Source organism: Sus scrofa, chromosome X (assembly GCF_054392235.1).
Source record: "Sus scrofa isolate SSC_HxYL_T2T_F1_AM1 chromosome X, Sscrofa_HxYL_maternal_Yorkshire_Landrace_v2.0, whole genome shotgun sequence".
Taxonomy (NCBI): domain Eukaryota; kingdom Metazoa; phylum Chordata; class Mammalia; order Artiodactyla; family Suidae; genus Sus; species Sus scrofa.
Genome location: NC_139401.1, coordinates 28,445,358 through 28,469,525, shown reverse-complemented (window position 1 = coordinate 28,469,525; position 24,168 = coordinate 28,445,358). Strand labels below are relative to the sequence as shown.

General features: G+C 34.3%; 1 protein-coding gene and 1 long non-coding RNA gene across 3 annotated transcripts in view; both read right to left on the bottom strand.

Annotated features, from left to right (window-relative positions):
- The window catches only part of IL1RAPL1 (interleukin 1 receptor accessory protein like 1), a 1,404,779-nt gene that overhangs the window by 999,402 nt on the left and 381,209 nt on the right, over positions 1-24,168 (bottom strand). The window lies entirely within an intron of this gene.
- Positions 17,256-22,821, bottom strand: LOC146394524 (uncharacterized). The gene is made up of 2 exons (XR_014835221.1): positions 21,863-22,821; positions 17,256-21,815 (listed from the first exon to the last, which is right to left on the bottom strand). It is a non-coding gene; the product is annotated as an uncharacterized LOC146394524 (long non-coding RNA).

The window sequence follows — 24,168 nt, the reverse complement described above, 5'->3', positions numbered from 1 at the left end:
ATAGTTGTCAGAGAGTGGCAAATTCAAATTATGATTTTTGGAACTTTCTGAACGTCTCTCCCCCTCCCCAATCCATGGTTGGTTGGATCCACAGCTGGGGAACCCAGAGATATGGAGGGTTCACCTTAAAGTTATAGGTGGATTTTCAAGCGTGTAGGGTTGGCACTCCTAACTCCTACTCTGTTCAAGAGTTAACTGTACTTAAAAACACTTGTGTTTTTGATTTACTACTTCTTCTAGAGCTTTCTAAGAGAATAGACCATGTTTTCCTCACTTGTGTACCTCTTATAATACCTAACATTATGTTAGCCATTATGTACACTCTGAATGAGTAAATAAACTATTATACCCGTCAGTATGCACTGAATCAACTTTAATGGATAATTAATTTCAGAGTGATGAAATTAAAAACCAACTCCCCAGCAACCTCTTTAAATTCACAGGTGTGTACACATGCACACACATACTCTTAGCATTATTATGGGACTCTGATCTTCTCATTACACAAACTTATTTTGAGTTTAGATATATAAAACAGGCAAAAGGGGGCACTTACATAAAGAAGAGTATCCAACACTGCAGGGTAAAAAGAAACATGCAATGACTTAAACATCTTAGTTCTGATTCATGTTACTTGACCTGCAGTTCCAGACAACTTTGTCAAAGGCTGTGAATGCTAATTAGCATTCATTATTTTCCCCTGTTTCTCAGTGTTCCAAAAATTAAGTGGATAATAGAAGTGGCACTGATAAATACTCACTGAACTCTTCAGGAGCAAAAAGACATTGTGACAAATAGAAGCAAACAGCACTGTGCTTTTTATTAAATGTTACCATGTCCATGCTCCTTACTACCATCAAGTGCTTCAGCTCATCAAAATATATGGGCATTGCCTTCAAGAAGTATACTAAACTGTGAGAAACTGAGAGTGGGAACCCTGTGTTACTTTTTATGTCCCTAATCTAGCACAGTGACTTAAACATAATGGTGACTCAATAAATATTGTTTGGGTTGAAATAGGAAAATCTATTAAATACCTAGTGGTCCAAAATTACCATACTCTGAAAGATAAGTTTACTGTTTTTAATAAAAATGGATAAACCAAATGCTTACAAGGTACCAGGAACTCTCCAAAGTTATCTCACAATATTTTCTCATATTTTAAGCCACACAATAACAAATGAGGAAAATAAGGCATCGAGAAGATAAATATTCCATAACTGCATACAAATGGTTGAGCCAGGATGTCAAATAAGGTAGCGTCGTTTCAGAGATCATACTTTAGCTACTTTCTTACCCTCTCCTAAAAACTTCCACAAAAACAATTTTGCTTAATATTAAATAAAGAAATTATTAAACTTACTATACAGGCAGGGAAAAGATATCATCCAATGACTGTTACAGATTCATTAATCAAATTGATCTTTAGAAATGTGAATAAAAATTATCATAACAGATATGAATTAATGATTTAATCTTAACTCTAATATAGTGTTTTGTACTTAAGCAAACCATTTGTGGATTAAATAACCATATACCTCATATTTTATCAAATCTTAATTAAGATGTCTGTCGTCACTTATTCATAAGCACTCCTCATTTAAACGTATTTTAGACATTATTATTTGCTTTACTACTTACTAGACAAATATACACATTTAGATACCTGAAAATAGTGTATGTATATATATATATGTATATATATATATCTATATATATTTCATTGTGTAATAGGTACCTAAAATAGTTTGTGCATGTATATATATATATATATCTGTGTGTGTGTATACATATTGATTTAAATATTCTGTAATTAGTACACAATACTTTCAGAAACCTAGAAGTTGGGTGGGAATACAGCCTACATAAATTACTAACTAAACAGTATTCAGTCAAAAGCTAGTGATAAGTGATGGAGCTCTATAAACACACAAGTGTGCTTGGGTGTGTGTTTACATCAATGCTACATACAGATTTGGTGAAAAGCCAATCACAGACTTTGAATATGATTGACAAGAATAATGAAAATGACATGCCATGCACTGACTGATTAAGCAAGATTAAAAACTACAGTCAGATATAAAATGATCTGTTTTTGTCTTATCTTAAAAAACTAAATCTTTCTATCCCAGCATTAAAAGAATTTTTTATATTTGAAAATTTTAAATATAAACCCCATGTAGTTTGTTTTTACATTGACTCTATTCTTCAAATAAAATACCAAACACGCTGACTGTTTGATATAGACAGTTTTGGTGACGGAAAATACACTCTTTTAGATACCATGATCATTTTTTTGTTTGTTTGGTTTTGTCTTTTTAGGGCCTCAGCTGAAGTATATGGAGGTTCCCAAGCTAGGGGTTGAATTGGAGCTGTAGCCACCAGCCTATGCCATAGACACAGCAACGTGAGATCCAAGCTGGAAACACCAGAGCTTTAATTCACTGAGCAAGACCAGGGATTGAACCTGAATCTTTATGGATGCTAGTCAGATTCATTTCTGTTGAGCCAGGACAGAAGCTCCACAATGATTGTTTTTTAAAGCAGTTGCAAACAAAACAAGATTCAAGACGCTCCAGAACTTTCAACTTTATAATTGACACCATAAAAATTTTAATTACAAGCAAATAAATTTCGAACCAATTGTCATCTGAATACTTAATGTACTAAAAGGTAAAAAGTAAAGTCATTTTAAATTTCAACTGCATTCCCAGTGGCCATGAAGCACACTCATAAAAATGGTGTGGAGAGGGCAAGCATAAGGATATTGCCTTAGAAACTTTGAAATAGGATCCAAAGATGAAATGTCCAAAGAGGACTTTCAAATCATTATTCAAATGTCTCATTACTTGTGACACCAAGTACAATGTTTATGAAAGTATCACAAATTACACAGAACTTACCAAAACTTATCTGAAGAATCTTTGATTTTTTTCCTTGTCTGTGATAATTTTAAAATAATATAAATAATATTATGATGATTTTCTGCAAACCACAACAAAAGTAAAACCATGAAAATTAAAAAAAATAAAATTCTGAGCTTCTGCTGCTGCCATAATTAAAAATAAAACAACAGCTTGACTTATTCTTACAAAATAAGTCCATTTAAGTTAGCCTGTTTTATTTTCACAACTACGGAGGATTTGGGCTGACTTTCCCAAATGCAGTAGTGGTAGAACTTGCATTCAAATGGTCTCACTGACAATTCTATTTTGAACTGAATAGTGAATCACATTCAGGAAACACATGAAGGAAATGAGGGGGACTGGGAAGAGGAATCAGCTTTTCAGTAGCCTGTGGAATTCAAACTAAGGTACTGGATGTGGATTTGTCATAAATGGCTTTTATTATGTTAAGGTATGTTCCCTCTAGACCCACTCTGCTAAGAATTTTTATCATGAACGGATGTTGAATTTTGTCAAGTGCTTTTTCTGCATCTATAGAGATGATCATGTGGTTTTCGAATTTTCTTTTGTTAATAAGATGTATGACGTTGGTTATTTGTGTATGTTGAACCACTTGGCCGTGGAGTATGATCTTTTTTTATATATTGTTGGGTTAGCTTGGCTAAAATTTTGAGAATTTTTCTGTCTATATTCACCAAAGATATTGGCCTATAATTTTCTATTTTGTATACATACTACTCAATGGAGAAAAGCTTAAAGTCTTACTGCTGAAATCTGGAACAAGACAAGGATGCCCACTCTCACCACTTTCATTCAACACAATACTGGAAATCCTAGCCACAAAAATCAGACAAACAAAAGAAATAAAAGGTATCCAAATTGGAAGAGAAGAGGGAAAATTGTCACTGTATGCACTGTATGCAGAACACATGATACTATATATAGAAAACCCTAAGGACTCAACCCCAAAACTACTTGAACTGATCAACAAATTTAGCAAAGTAGCAGGATACAAGAATAAAATTCAGAAATTGGTTACATTTCTGTATACTAACAATGAAATATTAGAAAAAGGAATACCAAAACACAATACCTTTTAAAATTACACCCCCAAAAATCAAGTACCTGAGAATACACACGACCAAGGAGATGAAAGACCTATATGTTGAGAAGTATAAAACATTAATAAAGGAAATTAAAGAGAATTTAAAGAAATGGAAGGATATTCCATGCTCCTGGATTGGGAAAAAAAATATTATAAAAATGGCTATACTACCCAAAGCAATCTACACATTCAATGAAATCCCTATCAAATTACCCATGACATTTTTCACAGAACTACAACAAACAATCCAAAAATTTATATGGAACCACAAAAGAGCCAGAATTGTCAAAGTAATTCTGAGGAACAAAAACCAAGCAGGAGGCATAATTCTCCCAGACTTCAGGCAATATTACAAAGCTACAGTCATCACAAAAATGTGGTACTGGTACCAAAACAGACACACAGACCAATGGAGCAGAGCAGAGAACCCAGATGCCTATGGTCAATTAATCTCCAACAAATGAGGCAAGAATATAAAATGGGAAAAATATAATCTTTTCGGCAAGTGGCAATGGGACAACTGGACAGCTGCATGTAAATCAATGAAACCGGAACATACCCTCACAACAAGTACAAAAATAAACTCAAAATAGCTTAAAGACTTAAACCTAAAACAAGACACCATCAAACGCCTAGGAGAGAACATAGCAAAACATTCTCTGACATCAACCTTACAAATGTTTTTTTAGGTCAGTCTCCCAAAGCAACAGAAATAAAAGCAAAAAATAAACCAATGGGACCTAATCAAACTGACAAGCTTTTGCACAGCAAAGGAAACCTTAAAAAAACAAAAAGACAACTTAAAGAATGGGAGAAAATACTTTCAAATGATTCAGCTGACAAGGGCTTAATCTCTAGAATATATAAGCAACTTATATACTCAAGAGCAAAAAAACCAACAATCCAACTGAAAAATTGGACAAAGACCTGAATAGACATTTCTCCAAGGAAGATATACAGATGGCCAACAAACACATGAAAAAATGCTCAACATCACTGATTATTAGAGAAATGCAAATTAAAACTACTATGAGGTATCACATCACAACTGTCAGAATGGCCATCATTAATAAGTCCACAAATAACAAATGCTAGAGAGGGAAGAAGAAAGGGAACCCTCCTACATTAGTGGTGGATATGTAAATTAGTACAACCACTATGGAAAACAGTTTGGAGGTACCTCAGAAAATTCAGTATAGAACTACCATATGACCCAGTGATCCCACTCTTGGGCATATATCCAGACAAAACTTTCCTTGAAAAAGACACATGCACCCATATGTTCATTGCTGTACTATTGACAATAGGCAAGACATGGAAACAACCTAAATATCCATCAACAGATAAATGGATTAAGAAGATGTGGCATATATACATAATGGAATACTGCTCAGCCTTCAAAAAGAACAAAATAATGCCATTTGCAGCAACATGGACGGAACTAGAGACTCTCATCCTGAGTGAAGTAAGTCAGAAAGAGAAAGACAAATACCATATGATATCACTTATATCTGGAATCTAATATACAGCACAAATGAACCTTTCCACAGAAAAGAAAATCATGGACTTGGAAAACAGACTTGTGATTCCTAAGCTGGGTGGGGGAGTGGGATGGACTGGGGGTCTAGGCTTAATAGATGCAAACTATTACATTTGGAATCGACTAACAATGAGAGCCTGCTATATAGCACAGGTAATTTTATCTAGTAACTTGTGATGTAGCATAATGGAAGATAATGTAAGAAAAGGAATGTATGTATATTTGTGTGTATGTGTGTGAGAGAGAAAGACTGGGTCACTTTGTTGTACAGGAGAAAATTGACAGAACACTATAAACTAACTATAATGGAAAAAATAAAAATCATTAAAAAACAAAATAAAACAGAAAAACAAAGTTACTAGATGCATTTCACTGGTCCCTTAGAAGAGCTTCTTTCTAGGCTGGTACATTGATTATACTCAGTGGATTCATTTTTGCTTTTTAGGGCCATACCTGTGGCATATGGAAGTTTCCAGGCTAGGGGTCCAATTGGAGCTACAGCTGCTGGTCTCCATCAGAGCCGCAGCAACACCAGATCCGAACCGTGTCTGCAGCCTATACCACAGCGCACAGCAACGCCAGATCCTTGACCCACTGAGTGAGGCCAAGGATCAAATCGGAATCCTCAGGGATCCTAGTACGGTTTGTTAACCACTGAGCCATGACGGGAACTCCTAATACCATTATTTTTGTGTCTACTAATATGCTTCACAACTCTAGATTATCAAGTATATATTACTGAGAAGTTTTAAGATAATATGACATCCTATTTAGAGGCTGGGGAAGTTTTAATAAGAGACAAAACTATTTCCTACCCCCCCGGTTACCAGACTTACTCCTCATTTCAGTGTAGTAAATCATGAAATTAGGTCAGTTCTTCCTCCATGATGTCTCTCTAATGGCAAAGTTAGGGCAATACCACTGGTTCTTAGCCCTGAAAATTACTTCCATGATTATCTCCCTCCTTTTAATGGTTCCTGTACACTATTAACAGATTAAATCTTATTTTTTAAGGTTATTGTCCTGATCAAAAGCTCACAACTCTGCTCACTACCAAATTCAAATTATTCAAAATGACACCTATTCTGTTTCTTTAACTGGCCCCACCTTAATAATATTTTTGTCTCCCTATTTCCTTGTCAAGGTCTGAGTTCCAATCAGTGGAACATTTACCACAGATTTAATTTGCTGCAATTAGTTTTTAAAAACTGCTCTAATTATTAATCCTTTCATTGTCATTTATATATAAGGTAATGTATCAGAGAAATATGAAAGAAATATATCTAAGTGGCTAAGAATAAAAGGTAGTTTTTCCTTTTCAATGTTATACACAGTCAAATCTTATATATGTGAAGCCATCACATACATTTGCAGAAGCAAATTTTAAGAAATTTGTATATTTAAAGTTTCCTTAAGTATTTTACTCACTTCTGTCCCCTCTTACATGGTATACACTGTCCAATTAACATTATATTGATGACAGTGAACATCACAGGAGCTTAGAGGTCACTTTCACTAATATCAGATCCTTGGATGTGTTCTATAACGTCTTTATTATCTTATTGATTGCTAAGTAATATATATTTAAAACTTTTCACTGAAAGATGCAACTCACTGACATTGTATTTTCCCATTAGAATGACATTCCAAATATTATTTCTATTTAAAACTATTTAAACTATTAATATTTTAAATATTTGCTTGGGTCAGTCGCATAAATTTGAAATAATAATGTAAAGGCAAAGAAAAATAAATAGAATCAAAAGAAAGTTACAACGGCTCATCTTCTCTCAAGTGGTGAAAAATAAGTTCTCACTTACGCATAAATCAATTTTCCATTCATGGTGTTTATGAAAGGTATTAAGCTATTTATGAAAAATTTCTAGTACACCAATTGACCATGTCTTGGTAATTTTCAACAAAGCAGAGGGTAGGGTAGGGTTTATCTGGCATAGTGCTGATACTGATCTGCTCCTCCAAATGGCAGAGCAAGGGCAAAGGCGAGCACACCACACAATCAAATGGGACTGGCAGAGACAGCATTATCTGGGCTGTGATTTTCCATTTCTCTGAACAGGTTGCAATATAATCAACAGGTTATTTCTTTCCTTACGGATTTCTAAAACATTTAAGCCAACTACATCTTATTTGTCTAGAATGACACATAATGACATCTCAAACTTCTGGAAAATTAAAAAAAACTGTCTCTGATGCTGCAAGGTGTCAATAGTTTTACATGATAAGATGACTTTATTTCCAAGTGTTCATAACAAAAGAGAAACACTTCTTAAGAGGATAGTAAAAACAAGGAGAAAACCTTAGAAACAGGCTTTGATTAATTAATCATTTTTATTTACACTGGATAAAAGAAATAAATTCAAATGAGTTTTGAGATCCCTTGGTCAAATGCTAATCAATATTTTTACTCTCATAAATATATGCCTTCTTTGCTCTTATTACTAAACTTCATGATAATTTACATTTCTCATTTTATCCTTATGAGAACAGGACCTTGAGAGCCACGTAAAATGAACATTCCAACCAGTTTCATATTTTCTGCAGAACTGAGTAGAAGATAATAAGAGGTATTTATATGAATGTAATTCTCTTTGCATTTGGTAAGCATATTTATCTTTTTCTGTTATTTCTGTATCCATATATTAAAAATAAAAGATTCTTTTTTAAAGTGACTTAACCATGCACGTGGAATACATGCTGTGCAGCCACACCTGCTTTATAGAGGAAGACCAAAGGAAAAATGTACATATATGTCTAGTCAAACCTCAGATATGATAGGTTGATTAATCAGAATTTTGAGTACCATATTGCTATGTGATAAGCCTGTGACATAGTGTTGAGTTTGAGGTCTGTCATTCCCTGTCTAAATTTGCCTTTAAACATGGCAAATGTTTCTGAATCCAAGACACATTGATAGTAAGATGCAAAGTTCTTTCATGTTCATGTATACAGGAAAAGTACTGCTAATTTATTGTAAAATGGTAAGATACTTCCCAATTTCAGAAATGTTAAAATGTGAGGGGAAAAAGTACATCTTAGAATCTATGAAATAGGCTAAGAATCTCCTTAAGCCTTGTAAATTTGTATGATGGTAGTAATCATGATTTTATTCCAGACTGCAGGACAGCATGAAGACACTGAAAAAGACTGGAGGAATGGAAGAGATGCTTTAGATCTTCTTCCTGGCTCTGTCACTAATGTTTAACATCTTTGGGGGAGTAATTACCAACACTGCCCAAAGTGGTAGTCACGCACCACCCATGGTGTTGTTTCACGAGTCCCTTTCATTTTCTACCTTAGAGGAGCTTCCTTAGTCAAGTAGGCATGAAAGTAAAATCTGGTCAATTTTACAGTCTAAAAACCCAAGCAAAATAATAGATTTTACCTTATGTCTAGATATGAAATTTCTGTACATCATGAAAAATAACATTCTGGATGCTCAGCACAGAATACAGGTTTTTGTGCTCTACGGGAGCATCAAACTCAGGAGTAATTATTCAATATAAGCAACAACAGAAAGGGCCAAATATCATTTGCCCTTTTCTGAGAGTAAATTTTAATCATATATACATCACTATATTTTGAAAAATGTGATAATAAATTAATAAAAAGGCTAACTAGAAATTCTTAACATATTTCATATTGACAGAATGTTTAAGCTGACAGAGGATACAGCATAAATGACAATGTGAGACAATGGGGCTAAGACTACTAGTGTTAGAGTCAAATAAAAAATGGTAAAAAGTATAAAAATTGTTTTGCAGAAGCAAGATTTTTAAAAAGAAGTATCTCAAAAATTTAACTACACAAGTTCTCTGCAGATACCTATTGAAGTCATCTTTTTTTTTTCTATTTATGGCCTAAATAGTCAAAGCATCATGCATTTTACAATCCCATGATTTTACAACTGAAAGGAAACTGAATTCATGTGACACAAATTTTTTATTGTGAAGCGAAGGAAACTGAAGTTCAAAATAATCAGGTGTGCATCATCCATTTTCACACCTAAAGCTAGTACCACAGCCAAAATTAAAACTGCCAAGTCTTAGTTAAGCCTTCCTTTTCTTTCAAAGCATTACTCCAGTATGATACACACACATACATATATATAGTTACTAAATTCTTACAGTCAAAAATACAGGAAACAGTTGTTTTCAGTATTCATTGTTACTGTTACAATCAAAGAATTGCCTATTATCTAGTCTGTAGCCCTGAGAATGTTCTTAAAATCATTTTTTTCCATAGAGGTTATCATCTCAAACACTCATGTCTTTGGATATGTAAGAAAGTATCACACTATGGTGTGGACAATCTTACAGGAGTCACAGAATGCTTGATTAGGCACAAACAGTAGACAATATTAATTATAATTTCTCATTTCTACAGTTGAAGAGGCTGTGGCTCAATTGTTAAGGGATTTGCTCAAGGTAACTCAGTTCAAAGTAAACCACTGTGGGACACCTATATTTGGCGAATTATAAACATACTGAGCAAATACATAAGAGATACAGCTCCTCCCAGACAAATGTCAAGCAGCTTAATCTCCCTTACACCCTTGCTTCTATATCTGGGATCAAGTTGAGCCTGCAGCTTAGGCTCATACTTGGTATCAGATTCATTCAGAGGAATGTAAGACAGGGGCAAGCAGGCTGATGAGGCAGCAGTCCTTTTTATTTCTGTAAGGTCATTAGTAAGGAATATAGCCCTCCTTCATTCCTACTTTTTGTGATATTAGTTTGTGCCATCTCTGAAGTGAAAGTATTCTTCCCTGCTTCTGTGATTTTTACTACTAATTACATGACAAAGTCTTATATACAGGATGACTTTTAATAAAGACAATTTTAGGCTGTTTCTCTACATCCTGAGATAACCAGGATATTGGGGAAGAGGATGTAGGCTATAACAGCACATGTGGGAACAAATTAAATTTCTCTTCTCATCTTTTTGACTTCCTTCCCCTCATGTAAGCATAGTGTAAAAAATTCCTATCTCACACTTTTTATTACCTGCAGTTCTCCACCTGCCACCTGTATTTTTGTTTCTGCTCTGAGTTTCATGTTTCTCACTGAAGTTTTTCATGTTCAAAAGCAGAATTTTCCATCAATTGCTAGAAGAGAGGAAACTGGATAATCAAACTATACTGTAATATTCAGAGAAGAATATCAGGAGAATTGGTTGCCTCTCTAACCCCATCTCCTCACTCTTCTTCTAGCACTTTTATTCCAACAACATTGACTTCCTTGAAATTCCGTGACTTCAAGCATACTCTTACATCATGGCTTTTGTAAGGCTCATTCTTCTACCTGAGTATTCGTCTATAGTTTTCCATGTGGCTTTCTCCTTCACCCATCTCAGCTCTTTGTTCAAAAGTCACAGTGAGGAAAAACCATACTACCTCTATTTAAAACTGCAACATTCTGGAGTTCCCATAGTGGCTCAGTGGTAACAAACCAGACTGGTATCCATGAGGATGCAGGTTCAATTTCTGGCTCTGCTCAATGGGTTAAGGATGTGGCATTACCTTGAGTTGTGGTGTAGGTCACAGAAGCAGCTTGAATACTGTGTTGCTGTGGCTATGGTGTAGGCCGGCAGTTACAGATCCAATTAGATCAGAGCCTGGGAACCTCCATATGCCATGAATGCTGCTCTAAAAAATACAAATAAATAAATAAAATTACAACATTCCTTTATATTACTAAGGACTCATTATATCATCTCCATAGTTTATTTTTCTCCTTAGTAGTTTGTTCCTTCAAGCTTATTACAGACTTCATTTATTTACTGAGTCTATCCCCTCTTTTAGAATGTAAGTTCTTTGACAGCAGAGATATTTCTACATACTTTCCACTACCCTTAGAATAGTGCCAGATATATTATTAGCTTTTTAATAAAAGATGACTAAATAAATGATCCAGCATCTTAATCTGCAAACAGAGTCTTAGGATAATATACAATCTTGAGCTTGAACACAAAGTCTCAAAAGGATCATATTTCTTTAAGGCCCATGAAGATTTATTGGTAAGTTAAAAACAAAAATTTCTCTTCTGCCTGACAATTTGACCTGGAAACCTGGATCACCCTGGAAGAAACCCGATAAAGATAATACTCCAAGTATACTAGAAGACAGCATTGATTATAATAAAATTAATAAATGATTGGTAAATTGTTTTAGGACTGAGAGAACATTAAATGGCTTATGGGGTGGCAATTGCTTTGTACTTCTCTGAGGGCTGTGACACTAGAAACTGGAAGCTCTTTTGTAGAGGTATTAGCCCTTATAGTACATGAGGCTCTTAAGTCAAGAAGACTCCCACATTTAGCCAGTATGGAATTGTGTTTCTTATGTAGAATCAAGAATACCTCATGGATGGCTACATGGAATGCTGTAAGACTCCTTTTGAAAAGGAGGAAAAGTTAAAAAATGGAAAAATTCCTAAAATGATGCAAACTACCAAATTATAAGACACACTGAAAACTATAAAAACTATACAAAAAATTAAATAAATAAATGAAAAGTCACCCTGTGTTCATCAATCAGAAGCCATATATTGTGAAGATAATAATAATCCCAAAATTATTCTATAGATTTAATACAACCCCTATCAAAATTCCAATGGTCTTTTAAAACAGAAATGGAAAAACCAAACCTAAAATTTATATGAAACTACAAGGGACCCTGAATAGCCAAAATTATATTGAAAAAGAAAACAAAACTTGGAGAATACACACTTCCCAATTGCTAAAGCCATAGTTATCAAAACAGTGTGATATTGACATATGAGGATAGGCATATAGATCAAAGACAGGAATTAAGAGTCCAGAAATAAGCCCTTAATTTTATGATCAACTGATTTTTTGCTAAGAGTGCCAGAAAATTCAATAAGGGAAAGAAAAGTCTTTTCAATAAATGGTGCTAGGACAACTGGATATCCACATGCAAAAGGATGAAATTGGGCCCCTACCTCACACCATGTACAAAATTTAAACCAAAATGGATGAAAAAGCTAAATTTTAGAGCTCAAACTATAACAAAACTTGGAAGAGAATACAGGAATAAATGTTTGTACCTTGGATTAAGCAATTATCTCTTAGATATGACAGAAAAATTATATATAACAAAATACCAACACATTATAGATTTTATCAAAATTTATAACTTTTGTGCTTCAAAGGACATCATCGGTAAAGTAAAAAGACAATCCACAAAACTACTGAAAACATACCATTTATAAGAGAATTGTATCTAGAATATACAAATTAATATTTACAACTCAGTGATTAACAGACAGCTCAATTTTAAAATGGGCAGAGCATTATAAATAAGTATTTCTCCTAAAAATATAGAAATGGCCAATAAATAAATGAAATGATGCTAAACATCATTAGTCATGAGAGAAATGCAAAGCAAAACCACAAAGAGATACTACTTCACATCCACTGGATGGCTATAATCAAAAAGCAGATAATAACAAGTGTTTGTGAAGAAGGCAAAGAAATCGGAATCCTTATACAATACACAGGGGAAATGTAAAATGATACAACCACTTTGGAAGAGTTTGACAGTTCCTCAGAAGGTTAAATAGAGTTATGATCTGACCCAGCAATTCTACTCCTAGGCATATACTCAAGATAAATGAAAACACAGTCCATACAAAAACTTGTAACAGAATGGTCATAGTAGCATTATACTAGCCAAAAAGTGTAAGCAATCCAAATGACAATCAACTGATGAACAAATAAAATGATATATCCATTCAATGGACTGTTATTGAGCAATAAATTGAAAAGAATTTTTGATACATGTTTCAACATGGATAAACTTCAAAAATACCAGGCTAAGTTAAAGAATTCAGTCACAAGACATCACATCTCATATGATTCTATTTAGAGACAATGTATAGAATAGGCAAATATAAAAGGACAGAAAGTATATTACCAGTTGCCTAGGGCTGGGGAATTGGAGGCAAATGAAAAATGACTTGTCAGCTTACTGTACAGTGTTTCTTTTTGTGGTGATGAAAATATTATAAAACCGATTATGGTGATAGTTGCCAATCTCTGTGAATACACTAAAAAATCATTGAATTGTACACAATAAATGGATGAATTATATGGTATGTGAAATATATCACAATAAGGCAATTATCAAAAAAAGTTTTTAATGCCAAGGAAGAAAAATATCCATACCAATGACCAAGCAGACCAACACAAAGATTTCATGAACACTTTTAGATATGGGATAATGTACTATGCTCAGAATATCATGGACATGAATTTTTCAATGCACTTTGATAATGATTTATTTATACTTAGAAGATTTAATTCTGTTAAATCTATTTTTCTATAGAACTCTTTAAATGATGGAATAAAAGGAGTTCCTGTTGTGGCTCAGTGGTAACAAACCCGACTAATATCCATGAAGATGTGGTTTTGATCCTGGACTCGAACACTGGTTTAAGTATCCGGTGTTGCCATGAGCTGTGGTGTAGGTTGCAGAAGCGGCTTGGATCCCGTATTGCTATGGCTGTGGCATAGGCCAGCGGGTACTGCTAGGATTTGACCCCTAGCCTGGGAACTTCCATATGCAGTAGGTAAGGCCCTAAAAATACAGATAATAATTATAATAATAAATAAATGATATAATTAACCCACTGAACAATTATCAGCTATGTTCAACTACATGATGGGTATGTTGGTTAAAGACTGTCTCCCACACTATTTCTATACAGTCAGAAAACTAAACGTTCAGGTAAATATCATGGTGACCACTGAGCTAAATGGGAGAGAAAACTCCAATGGAAAACACCTGAAAGTTTGCTTCTCCAAACTCTGCCTACACAGTGAGAGGTCTAAGACAGTAAAAACAAACCAATAAAAGTTAAAAGTCCAAATTAAAAATCCACTGACACTTATATCAAGTGTATAACCTAATACATGAAAAGATTATTGACACATGATAAATGCACATTTGAAGAAAATGTGCTGCTTCACAGAAATCAAAGAAATGACAATTCTTGGAATTAACTAATTAACTCAATTGATTCATCCAACAAGCCATATGAAGAAAGGCATATGGTGTTAGGATACAACCAAAAAAGGAGGTACTTGGCCCGAGCGTTTAGGAGTAAATGTTTAGGCAGAATTGCAAGAGAAAGATCAGCAGCATTAGCTTTAGAATTTGAGATAACTTTGGCATTTTGAAAATAAAAATCTTTATATGGAATATTTTAAACATTATAAGAAAATAATCCAAATATGTATGCTATTATTTGGGAGCTGAACTTCCCCTTTTTAACTTATTTCCCACTGTTTTTTCTTTTTTCTTAACAACTATTTTTTTCTACTTACCTGTTAGCATTATAAAAAAGCTAAATTGCAAAAAAAAAAAAAAATCATAAAGCTTTAAACTCAAAGGTAAAAATTAGAAACAAAAAGTCTAAACAGTTCTTTCTCAAGGCACTTATGAAGACATTTTCCCTTAACTACACTGTTTTATACTTAGGTTAATTGTTTCTTTATTACTAGAGGAAACAGCAAAAGTAAAATACTACTTCTCTAAAATGCTAGCATTTAAATTTGAAGATTTATTTATCCATATCAATAAATCCACAAAAGCACACTTTTCTTTTCAGTAGTATAGCAAGGATGAGGGAAAATCTCAAATTAACAAAATTTTGTATATTAAATTTAGAGGAATTATGGGATATACTGTTTTAAAGATAAGAGGTTCCTTAAAATCAAGATGTGAAGGTGCTCTTGAAGATGTTTATAAATAAGACCAAAATACAATGATTCTTAAATGTTTGATGTAAGTATGACCATTATATATTTCATCGGAACTTCTTTCAATTTATACACCCACTACATGCAAATAGGATTTTAGGCTCTATCTATGTGAAAAATATATTATATAAATTACTATTTAAGGAAAAGTATTCAATATTTTCAGGTTAATTATGTAACTGAGTACATATGCACATATGCAAATCCAACTTTACATTAAATATAAAACAAACAACACTTTGAAAAATATTGTCAGTATTATTTTATACTGATAAGCAATAATATGTTAAATATTGAATAACAATTCAATTACACTTTAATCATTTTCAATTTACTATATATTTTTTGAAATAAAATTTCCAAGTTGATTTAATAATTTATACATTATTAGCTAGCTAATTATAACTAATTTGAAATAGTGTAGTTAAATACTTATTAATGATAGCTAACAAAATATTGCTCCAAAGTTTTATTTAATATTTACTAATAGTAATGATAGGATTTAGAGGGAAATATTTTAATAATGTAAAAATGCATAATTAATACATACTAGGAGCTGTATTCATAATAAAATAAAAACCAATGACTTTATCTGTAAAGAGAGTACTTAAATTCTAAACATTTTCATACATAACCTTATTGCCTAGTTGAACTTAGAAAGTTTTCCCATAACTTTAGTTTTGAGAGTTAAAAGAGCTCAATTTTCAAACTTTTTAACAATTTAGGGATCAATCATAGTTATAGGAAGAGAGAAAGTGCCCAATGGTCTGAGACTTACTTAGAATTAATTTTAAAAGAAACACTGTTTTAAAAAGGAATGATGTAGGGATGCAGGCCATGTCCTTAATTTTATACTAATCAAGTTTAAACAATTAATCTAGTTATAATACCTATGCAGTACTGTTCACTTATTTATACATATATTTTCAAAAAACCTATCCCAACAAAATATCTAATATTATAGCACAGCTTATAACTGCTATTTCCCTGGAAACCCAACTACCTTCCTCAATTTGTATCTGAAAAAAAAAAAAAAAATTCATGGCCAAGTTACAAACTTATACTCAAGAGTTTCCAGTATTTACATTATAATTCAACTATGCTTCAATAATTTTTTTTAAAGATGAGAAAAAAGAGTTTTTAGTATTTTTCTTATACTGAGAAATTGATTTCTTTTCTTTTCTTTCTTTTTTTTTTTTTTTTTTTGTCTTTTGTCTTTTTGCCTTTTCTAGGGCCGCACCTACAGCATATGGAGGTGTAGCTGCCAAGCCTATGCCATGGACACAGCAACGCGGTATCCAAGCCATGTCTGTGACCTACACCACAGCTCACAGCAACGCCAGGTCCTCAACCCACTGAGCAAGGCCAGGGATCGAACCTGCAACCTCATAGTTCCTAGTCTGATTCTAACCACTGAGCCATGACAGGAACTCTGACATGGCTTTTTAAAATGGTAAGCCCCACATAAGCCATGACGGCAACTCCAGAAATTGATTTCTCATACATGAGTTAAAGCAAATATATACCTTGAACCTGGTGTCCAGAAGAAGGAAGAGGACGACAGTACTGATGTAATGCTTAAGTTAAAATGCCACTAGTTACTGATTCTATAGGTGAATGGAAAATAAGTGGCTAGATGGACAGACAGCCTGGTGTGCAGTTAAGCTTCCACAGAATACTGACTCTCAACTTTGTTATCTGAGCTTTTGAGAGAACGCTAATGCAAGACTATGAATAAACAGTCTTCCTTTAAAAAGCACAAAAGCACAATCAGAATACTCTTTTAATTTCCATCTTGTTGCAATGGAACACAGAGGAAAAAAACCTTTACGGGGTTAAGATGTGAGAAGTCCTCTTTGAACAACAGAGCAATATTAGAAGAACAGGATAGTTTTACAAATTATTTTATTTTTTGTCTTTTTAGCTATTTCTTGGGCCGCTCCCGCGGCATATGGAGGTTCCCAGGCTAGAGGTCGAATCGGAGCTGTAGCCACCGGCCTATGCCAGAGCCACAGCAACGTGGGATCCGAGCCGTGTCTGCAACCTACACCACAGCTCACGGTAATGCCGGATCGTTAACCCACTGAGCAAGGGCAGGGACTGACCCGCAACCTCATAGTTCCTAGTCGGACTTGTTAACCACTGCGCCACGAAGGGAACTCCTACAAATTCTTCATATTACCCCCCAAAATGATTTACTAAGCATTTTGAAATAAATAGATAAAAATCATTATGTAAACCAGATGAGCTTCAAAAGCAAACAACTGTATCTCTGCAAATGCAAAAATCATTCCCAGGGCTTAAAGTCTGAAAGGGTTCTGTTTATTTCTTGGTGGCAGAGATCTAAGGTATTGTTCACTGTTGTTCAGTAAGGAAAGACAGCTACTAAATAATCATCAGGCTGTCTGGCTGCCTTTCAACACATATTTCACAGAAAAGTCACATATACCAAGTAGAATGTGTTTTAAGTCTGATTCCCAAGATTTGTTACTGTTGTGGTGCAGTAAAGGATAAAGAGAAGAGGAAGGTGATACACTAGAAACAGCCACATCCAGGACCTAATATAAAATTTTCATATCGCCAATTTTTCTCCTGGTGAAATGTCAACCAGAATAAGGATCTTTCATGGCCTTACAATCTCAAATATTTAGATATTGCCTGGCATTTGAAAACCAACACGGCAGCTTCTATTGACTTCATACTTCATTCATTCAAGGAGTTCTAATTCTGGGACAGGCAAAGCTCTAGACACTGGGAATATAATGCAGCTTATTTTTATAGATGAAGATAAAAGAAAAGCCAGTAAACACATAATATAAGAAAAATTTCACAGAGTGTAAATCTCCCACTGATATTTATAATAGGTTTAAATGATTGAGATCGACTGGCAGCTACTTTAGTTTGGTCAGCAAAGTCATGTCTGAGAAAAGTGTCATTTAAGCAAAGACCTAAAAAACAAAGGAAAGCCCACCTACTAAATATCTGAGGTAGGGATATTTCATGCAGACAAACACTTAGTGCAGAAAGACTCTAAGGCAAGAGACAGCTTGGCCTGAGGCTAGAGTTCAGTCGAAAAGGGAATGATGTGATGAAGAGATCCAGATGATGAAGAAATTTGAAAGTCAGGTTAAAGAATTCAGATCACTGTCTTTGGGCAATGGGAAGTCATTAGAGTAAGATCATTTGTTCTATTAATAGACTATTTCATCTGCAGAAAGGAGAAGGGAAATTTACTTGTAGTGTGAAAAAAAGCAAAATGACCTTATAAAACCAACTGTAATAGTTTAGATGAGAAATAATGGAGATTATAAAATAGTGATACTGAAGAAAACAGAGAGGTGGAGAGATGTGGGATATGGATAAAGATGCAATTCACAGATTTTATATGAAATTTATAAAAGCACCTAAAAATCTTACATTAGCCTTTGGGTCATAATAGTGCTGTACTGAATGAGGTAGTCTGGAAAAGTAACAGGTTGAACAGGTTTGTTTGCTTGATGTTTATTTTGGGAGGTCTGTTAGGATTATGTTAAACTTGAGATTCATCTCTGCTACATTTCCCAATGTGTAGGTCAAATAGGCTGTTTGGAAACATTTCATTTTCAAGAGAGAAGTTAGGATTAAGTATAAAAACGTTGATGATCATTTGTATGTACCTGGCATTTAAAACCATTAGACTAGATGAGTTATTCTAGAAAAAGTATGAAGACAGGACCCACATTAACATTTGGAGGTGAAGAATGATAAAAGAGGATCAAGACGGAAGAAACCTAGGCAAGTTTCTGCAGTTCAAAAGAAAGAAGAAAGTTTTTCCAGAAGGATCAAATGGTCAACTGTGCCAAATTCTGCTCAGGGACCAAGAACAGGAACAACAAAGACATGGTCATTGATTTGGCAACACAATGGACATGTGGCCTTAGGTTCCATAAAAAAGGAAAAGAAGAAAGAAAAACCAATCTTTGTGAGAGAGGCAGGCTTAATGAAATGAAATTAAGAGAGGATATGAGAATACGAGGTAAACAACTGTAATATAAACTATAAATAATTCTTTCAAGATTCTGAGTTAGCATGTATGCATCAAGAGTTTATCTAAGCTACTCCATGGTACTGCTGCCTTGGCAGCCATTTTGTTTGATCAAGCTGTGTACAGGGATCTTCAACTGATAGTATTCCCTTCATGCAAGTGCATACCCTAGATAACTAACTGCAGAGGCACAAGCAAATTAAGCACCTGATATGATGTCCCCAACAGCCCTTATGATCAACCGTGTCCCCTGTCCCCAGCACCGATATGCTATATGTGGCCTTGGATAAGACATCTCCTGGGGCTTACCAAAACCCTCCTTTTTTGGTTTTCATTGACCACTCTGGTCCCTGTTTGGGAATCCCAAAGCACTCTACCCACAGGTACTAATAAAGGCATGTGCCCTTGATCCTGTCTGTCCATCTCTTTCTGTACTGTGCCTTGTCCTTCCACTGTGGCCCCCTGAGAGGTATCATACACTTCCCACAGGACAGGTGGATAAACTTTACTATTTCAATTTTTCTTTGCTCTATTGTTGAACCACTATCCAGAAAACTGTGTTTTGCTTCACAATCGTTAAATTAACAAAGTTGTGTGTGTGTGTGTGTGTGTGTGTGTGTGTATTAAGGACAGTAGAAAAACAAAGCAGTATCTGGATACAATACCTTAGTTTTGATTTATAAGTTAGAAGATAACAAAACATATTGTAGATACACAGAAACAGATACTGAAGGAAGAGAAGGAGTATTTCAGGAGAAAATGCATGAATTACTTGAGAAGAAATGAAATCCAGCGTCCATGTCGAAGGACTGGACTTGAAATGAAAGCAGATGTATTGTCAACCACAGTAAACCCACAGAGCAGGTCAGGAATGTACATTTAGGATTTCCCTTATAGCACAGTGGGTTAAGGATTTGGCATTGTCACTGCAGCAGATGGGGTCGCTGCTGTGGCAGAGGTTCTATCCCTGCCCCACATGCTACAGACATCCCAAAAAAGTAATATACATTTAGAACTAGATTAGTTAGTAGATTTGTAGGTGGATGAATGTGCGAACTTGGGTATGATAACTATTTTTCTCAAAGAAGAAGAAGGTTAAGACATGTGGGAAGCAGGAACTATTTCAGGATGAAGGTTTAAAGTGAGAGAAGGTATAAAACCATTTTGAAGAATAGCAAAGAGAAATAGGATACCTGGGGATGTTGAGTGCTCATTTGAGAATTGTGGCTGGGACTTTAAAATGAGATCAGTCAAAGCTATTTAGCCACTTACATGCAAGCACTGAGATGGGTTGTTATAACCAGGACTATAAACCAAAATGTACAGAGTCCTTCTAGGATTAAAAAAAAAATGATTTATCATCAGACTATACACTGGGTTTTCTCCTTGTGCCAACCATTTTCCTTAATGACAAGGAATATGAAGTATCTGCACCATCAATCCTTACTCATGAGCACTCATGTTTTAAATTATTACTTTAATATATGAGAATAAACAATACCTAAACATAAAATTGATTATTCTCACAAATAACTTGGATCCCAAAAAGCTTCTTTAAATCTCAATACAACATGTTGTTTTTAGAAATTTATCTAAACAAAATGGAGAAAATCCTGGGAAATTAATGCTTGAGAACAGTGCTATTCAATAGAATTTTCTGTGATAACAGAAATCTTTTTTTGTGTGTTATTCAATATACTAGCTACTATGCACACAGGGCTACTGAGCATGTGAATATGGCTAATGTGACATTTTCTACTTTGATTTTACTATAATGGATTTACATTTAAATAGACACAGGTAGCTAATGACTACCCACTGATGAGATAAGCTAAAGAATCACCTATCCATCTCCTATCCACCACTACGTATTTGCTACTTATTTGAAAACCAAGGATCTGCAAAATGGGTTTCCTTTGGTTCTTTAATGTAGCTTGGTGGTTTTAAAATCTTCAGTAGGCTCCATTACTGTAGAGAGATGTTATGTACAAAACCTATGAATCCTGGGTTCCCTTGTGGCGTAGCAGGTTAAGGATCTGGTGTTGTCACTGCAGTGGCTCAGGTTGCTGCTGTTGAACAGGTTCAATTCCTGGCCCAGCAATTTCCACATGCTGTGGGCACAGCCACAAAAAAACAAACAAACAAAACAAAACAAAACAAAAACCCCATAAACCCTGAAACAGGCGATTCACAACATTTTCTATGGTACTTTTAACTATTAGCAATTTTCACATTATAAATTATAAATACATATGAAAGCCTGATGCTCCACTCACTTACCATCTCAGCACTATAAATACACACTGAGAACAGACTTCAAGAACTAATCCAGGAGTTCCCGTTGTGGCACAGCGGTAACATATCTGACTAGTATCCACGAGGATACAGGTTTGATCCCTGGCCTTACTCAGTGGGTTAAGTTTCCAGCATTGCCATGAGCTGTGGTGTAGGTCACAGATGCAGCTTGGATTCCACGTTGCTGTGACTGTGGTACGGGCTGGCAGTTGCAGTTCCAATTCAATCCCTAGCCTGGGAACTTCCATATGAAACAGGTGCGGCCCTAAAAATAGACCAAAAAAAAAAAAAAGAATACAGATATATTTAACAAAAAGAGATGCATCAGGTGAAGCAGGAAGGTAGTACTGTCACGTACCATGAATGATTTAGCCTACCAAATTATAAATACATAGTTAATTTTATGTAATTACCTTCTCATTAGGGAATTTTAAATATTCATTCAAACATATTAATCTGCTTTATCTTTGGTATTAAAATTAATATTTAAATATTAATACATCCTCCTAGCTATTAGGTCATATGGAAATTTTAAAATCCTGTTAAAACCCCTAGAAATCAAGCAAATTTTGAGCATTTGATAGACCTGCAAACTATCTTTCCTACTCACATCAAAATGCATGAATTTTCCCATAATGTACAAAAGGGAATGAAAAAAAAATCCTCACAACAGGTTGTCTACTAAATTTCAAAATGGCAGAAGTAATCTGTAGCAACATTTGTTATGATAAACAAAAGCTCAGCCAATATCATTATAAAAGGAACCAAAAAATGAAATGTCCTGGAAGAAATTTTACATGACTTTGCTTCTTTGAAATTAAAAGTAATCTATTTCCCTCATTTAGTATTCTAATAGTATAAATGATTTACTTTTACACTTATATTTTCAGGTTTTTCTTGTTAAATATGTTATATTCCCAACATGTACATAATCTTCTGCCAGAAAGTGTTTCACAAGAAAGCCATATGAACCTTGCATTTATAAATTTCAAGTATCTCTTTTTCCAGCATGCATATTTGGACACATGTTCCTCATAAATTTTTTAGAAAAGATCCCTGTATAGGCAAAGCCCCAAAGTTTTCTTTATCAATCTGATAGCCTGGGACCTTTGGGTACCACTGGGAAAATTCTTAAGTCCCACAATTCCATATTTTATTCAGTATTCACAGAAAGAATAAAAATGTGGTTCACATATACTTGTGTTCAAATATATTCTTTATCATATGTGTTAGTATTGTAATTAGTGATGTTCAAGTTAGTTTTAAGAGGTACTAAACTGTTTTCTTTATGTATTCTCTCCAGCGATGGCTATTAATATTTACGCTGTTAATACATGTAATCTTTTTAAATTATTATTAAAGTGGACTCCTTATATTTAAAAAATTTTGGTAAATCAAACAATGTCCCAAAGATTCTTTTTCAAATGTTGGCATAGCAAACAGGATCAATTCCAACATATAATCAACTACATTTACCAGAATTTTAAATAAAAGTTTTGTTTTATTGTTTTTGTTCTTTTTGCTATTTTCATTTTTTTATGCATTGAAGTGTTGCATATATGACTCATTGGAAGAAGGTATCATGTTCAACTAGAGATTCCACTCCAAAGACCAATGATAAGAACCGTGAAACTAAATGTTAATTCCACTTGTTGGACTATTTATAACTTCTTTACCTTGCACAATGCTCTACTGGTTGTGAAGTGACCATACCATTGAGAAGTTTAAGCTAATTACTATCCTCAAACAATAAAAGTAAAGTTACCCAATATTAGGATTTCACTAACAATACCTTTCTACTGAATAATTATCTCCTGAATTCAATGGGAAATTTAGTTATTAATCTAAAGGTAAAACTGGTTCTTCATAGCTTTCTAATTGAAAATGGTATCAATTGTACCCAAAGACATCTAAATCACTAAGAAAATTATTTAGTAACAAGTGGAAGGTATAGCTGCATTGGAGTTCTCATTGTGGCTCAGCAGGTTACGAACCTAACTAGTGTCCATGAGGATGAGGGTTCGATCCCTGGCCTCGTTCAGTGGGTTAAGAATCTTGCACTGCTATGAGTTGTAGTGTAGGCCACAGATGCAGCACAGATCCTATGTTGCTGTGGCTGTGGTATAGGCCAGCAGCTGCAGCTCTGATTTGACCACTAGCCTGGGAACCTCTATATGCTGCAGGAGCAACCATAAAAAGAAAAACAAAAGGTATGGCTGCATTAACAGCAGAAACTAAAGAACAATGCATCTTTCGACATACTGCACAATGTCTTAAATCTTGAACAAAAGATCTATATTTTTCCTATTTAATTAAAAACATTATTATATGCTTTCCAGACCAAAAATAAAAAACAGTAACTTTTCTGAATGTAAGGAATTTTGATGAAGCATAGATACATTATTTTAATCATCTTTATAGAATTTCAGTAAAACATGCTCTAATCTTTTTCCTCATATTTTATTGCGGAAAATTTTAAACATATAGAAAAGGTGGA